We start from the raw sequence: 4826 nt of genomic DNA, 5'->3' as shown, positions 1-4826 counted from the left end.
CAGGAGGAGTCCTAGTTGGACTAGGAGAGGGGGCGCAGCCCCCTTTCCCTCTCCCTCTCCCTCTCTTTCCTTCCCCCCTTCTTTTCCTAGTAGGACTAGGAAAGGGGAGTCCTACTCCTACTAGGAGGAGGACTCCCCCCCCTCTCCTTGGCGCGCCCATAGGCAGCCGGCCTCCCCCTTGCTCCTTTATATACGGGGGCAGGGGGGCACCTCTATACACACTTGATATACGATATTTTAGCCGTGTGCGGTGCCCCCCTCCACCAGATTACACCTCGATAATACCGTCGCGGAGCTTAGGCGAAGCCCTGCATCGATGGAACATCATCATCGTCACCACGCCGTCGTGCTGACGAAACTCTCCCTCAACACTCGGCTGGATCGGAGTTCGAGGGACGTCATCGAGCTGAACGTGTGTAGAACTTCGGAGGTGCCGTGCGTTCAGTACTTGATCGGTCGGATCGTGAAGACGTACGACTACATCAACCGCGTTGTGATAACGCTTCCGCTGTCGGTCTACGAGGGTACGTGGACAACACTCTCCCATCCCGTTGCTATGCATCACCATGATCTTGCGTGTGCGTAGGAATTTTTTTGAAATTACTACGTTCCCCAACAGTGGCATCCGAGCCAGGTTTTATGCGTTTATGCTATGCACGAGTAGAACACAAGTGAGTTGTGGGCGATATAAGTCATACTGCTTACCAGCATGTCATACTTTGGTTCAGCGGTATTGTGAGATGAAGCGGCCCGGACCGACATTACGCGTACGCTTACGCGAGACTGGTTTCACCGTTCGGAGCACTCGTTGCTTAAAGGTGACTGGCGGGTGTCTGTCTCTCTCACTTTAGTTGAACCGAGTGTGGCTACGCCCGGTCCTTGCGAAGGTTAAAACAACACCAACTTGACAAACTATCGTTGTGGTTTTGATGCGTAGATAAGAACGGTTCTTGCTAAGCCCGTAGCAGCCACGTAAAATATGCAACAACAAAGTAGAGGTCGTCTAACTTGTTTTTGCAGGGCATGTTGTGATGTGATATGGTCAAGACATGATGTGATATAATGTGTTGTATGAGATGATCATGTTTTGTAACCGAGTTATCGGCAACTGGCAGGAGCCATATGGTTGTCGCTTTATTGTATGAGATGCAATCGCCATGTAATAGTTTTACTTTATCACTAAGCGGTAGCGATAGTCGTAAAAGCAATAAGTTGGCGAGACGACAACGATACTACGATGGAGATCAAGGTGTCGAGCCGGTGACGATGGTGATCATGATGGTGCTTCGGAGATGGAGATCACAAGCACGGTGCTTCGGAGATGGAGATCACAAGCACAAGATGATGATGGCCATATCATATCACTTATATTGATCGCATGTGATGTTAATCCTTTATGCATCTTATCTTGCTTTGATTGATGGTAGCATTTTAAGATGATCTCTCACTAAAATTTCAAGATAAAAGTGTTCTCCCTGAGTATGCACCGTTGCAAAAGTTCTTCGTGCTGAGACACCACGTGTTAATCGGGTGTGATAGGCTCTACGTTCAAATACAACGGGTGCAAAACAGTTGCACACGCGGAATACTCAGGTTAAACTTGACGAGCCTAGCATATGTACAGATATGGCCTCGGAACACAGAGACCGAAAGGTCGAGCGTGAATCATATAGTAGATATGATCAACATAGTGATGTTCACCATTGAAACTACTCCATTTCACGTGTTAATCGGACATGGTTTAGTTGCTTTGGATCACGTAATCACTTAGATGATTAGAGAGATGTCTATCTAAGTGGGAGTTCTTAAGTAATATGATTAATTGAACTTAAATTTATCATGAACTTAGTACCTGATAGTATCTTGCTTGTCTATGTTAATTGTAGATATATGGCCCGTGCTGTTGTGCCGTTGAATTTTAATGCGTTCCTTGAGAAAGCTAAGTTGAAAGATGATGGTAGCAATTACACGGACTGGGTCCGTAACTTGAGGATTATCCTCATTGCTGCACAGAAGAATTACGTCCTGGAAGCACCGCTAGGTGCCAGGCCTCCTGCAAGAGCTACGCCAGAAGTTATGAACGTCTGGCAAAGCAAAGCTGATGACTACTCAATAGTTCAGTGTGCCATGCTTTACGGCTTAGAACCGGGACTTCAACGACGTTTTGAACGTCATGGGGCATATGAGATGTTCCAGGAGTTGAAGTTAATATTTCAAGCAAATGCTCGGATTGAGAGATATGAAGTCTCCAATAAGTTCTATAGCTGCAAGATGGAAGAGAATAGTTCTGTCAGTGAGCATATACTCAGAATGTCTGGGTATAATAATCACTTAATTCAACTGGGAGTTCAACTTCCGGATGATTGCGTCATTGACAGAATTCTTCAATCACTGCCACCAAGCTACAAGAGCTTCGTGATGAACTATAACATGCAAGGGATGGATAAGACGATTCCCGAGCTCTTCGCAATGCTAAAGGCAGCGGAGGTAGAAATCAAAAAGGAGCATCAAGTGTTGATGGTCAGTAAAACCACTAGTTTCAAGAAAAAGGGCAAAGGGAAGAAGAAAGGGAACTTCAAGAAGAATAGCAAGCAAGTTGCTGTTCAGGAGAAGAAATCCAAGTCTGGACCTAAGCTTGAAACTGAGTGCTTCTACTGTAAGCAGACTGGCCACTGGAAGCGGAACTGCCCCAAGTATTTGGCGGATAAGAAGGATGGCAAGGTTAACAAAGGTATATGTGATATACATGTTATTGATGTGTACCTTACTAATACTCGCAGTAGCACCTGGGTATTTGATACTGGTTCTGTTGCTAATATTTGCAACTCGAATCAAGGGCTACGAATTAAGCGAAGTTTGGCTAAGGACGAGGTGACGATGCGCGTGGGAAATGGTTCCAAAGTCGATGTGATCGCCGTCGGCACGCTACCTCTACATCTACCTTCGGGATTAGTTTTAGACCTAAATAATTGTTATTTGGTGCCAGCGTTGAGCATGAACATTATATCTAGATCTTGTTTAATGCGAGACGGTTATTCATTTAAATCAGAGAATAATGGTTGTTCTATTTATATGAATAATATCTTTTATGGTCATGCACCCTTGAAGAGTGGTCTATTTTTAATGAATCTCGATAGTAGTGATACACATATTCATAATGTTGAAGCCAAAAGATGAAGAGTTAATAATGACAGTGCAACTTATTTGTGGCACTGCCGTTTGGGTCATATCGGTGTAAAGCGCATGAAGAAACTCCATACTGATGGAATTTTGGAATCACTTGATTTTGAATCACTTGGTACTTGCGAACCGTGCCTTATGGGCAAGATGACCAAAACACCATTCTCCGGAACTATCGAGAGAGCAACAGATTTGTTGGAAATCATACATACAGATGTATGTGGCCCGATGAATATTGAAGCTCGTGGCGGATATCGTTATTTTCTCACCTTCACAGATGATTTGAGCAGATATGGGTATATCTACTTAATGAAACATAAGTCTGAAACATTTGAAAAGTTCAAAGAATTTCAGAGTGAAGTTGGAAATCGTCGTAACAAGAAAATAAAATTCCTACGATCTGATCGTGGTGGGGAATATTTGAGTTACGAGTTTGGTCTACATTTGAAACAATGCGGAATAGTTTCGCAACTCACGCCACCCGGAACACCACAGCGTAATGGTGTGTCTGAACGTCGTAATCGTACTTTATTAGATATGGTGCGAACTATGATGTCTCTTACTGATTTACTGCTATCGTTTTGGGGTTATGCTTTAGAGACGGCTGCATTCACTCTAAATAGGACACCATCGAAATCCGTTGAGACGACGCCTTTTGAACTATGGTTTGGCAAGAAACCGAAGTTGTCGTATCTTAAAGTTTGGGGTTGCGATGCTTATGTGAAGAAACTTCAACCTGATAAGCTCGAGCCTAAATCAGAGAAATGTGTCTTCATAGGATACCCAAAGGAGACCGTTGGGTACACCTTCTATCACAGATCCGAAGGCAAGATATTTGTTGCTAGAAATGGATCCTTTCTAGAGAAGGAGTTTCTCTCGAAAGATGTGAGTGGGAGGAAAGTAGAACTTGATGAGGTAACTGTACCTGCTCCCTTATTGGAAAGTAGATCATCGCAGAGATCAGTTTCTGCGACACCTACACCAAGTAGTGAGGAAGTTAATGATAATGATCATGAAACTTCAGATCAAGTTATTACTGAACTTCGTAGGTCAACTAGATCAAGATCCGCACCAGAGTGGTACGGTAATCCTGTTCTGGAGGTCATGTTACTAGACCATGGCGAACCTACGAACTATGAAGAAGCGATGGTGAGCCCAGATTCCGCAAAATGGCTTGAAGCCATGAAATCCGAGATGGGATCCATGTATGAGAACAAAGTATGGACTTTGGTTGACTTGCCCGATGGTCGGCAAGCCATTGAAAATAAATGGATCTTCAAGAAGAAGACTGACGCTGATGGTAATGTTACTGTCTATAAAGCTCGACTTGTTGCGAAAGGTTTTCGACAAGTTCAAGGAATTGACTACGGTAAGACCTTCTCACCCGTAGCGATGCTTAAGTCTGTCCGAATCATGTTAGCAATTGCCGCATTTTATGATTATGAAATTTGGCAAATGGATGTCAAAACTGCGTTCCTGAATGGATTTCTGGAAGAAGAGTTGTATATGATGCAACCGGAAGGTTTTGTCGATCCAAAGGGAGCTAACAAAGTGTGCAAGCTCCAGCGATCCATTTATGGACTGGTGCAAGCCTCTCGGAGTTGGAATAAACGCTTTGATAGTGTGATCAAAGCATTTGGTTTTAT

The sequence above is a fragment of the Triticum aestivum genome, chromosome 7D, assembly GCF_018294505.1.
Source record: "Triticum aestivum cultivar Chinese Spring chromosome 7D, IWGSC CS RefSeq v2.1, whole genome shotgun sequence".
Classification (NCBI taxonomy): domain Eukaryota; kingdom Viridiplantae; phylum Streptophyta; class Magnoliopsida; order Poales; family Poaceae; genus Triticum; species Triticum aestivum.
This window is presented reverse-complemented; position numbering follows the sequence as displayed.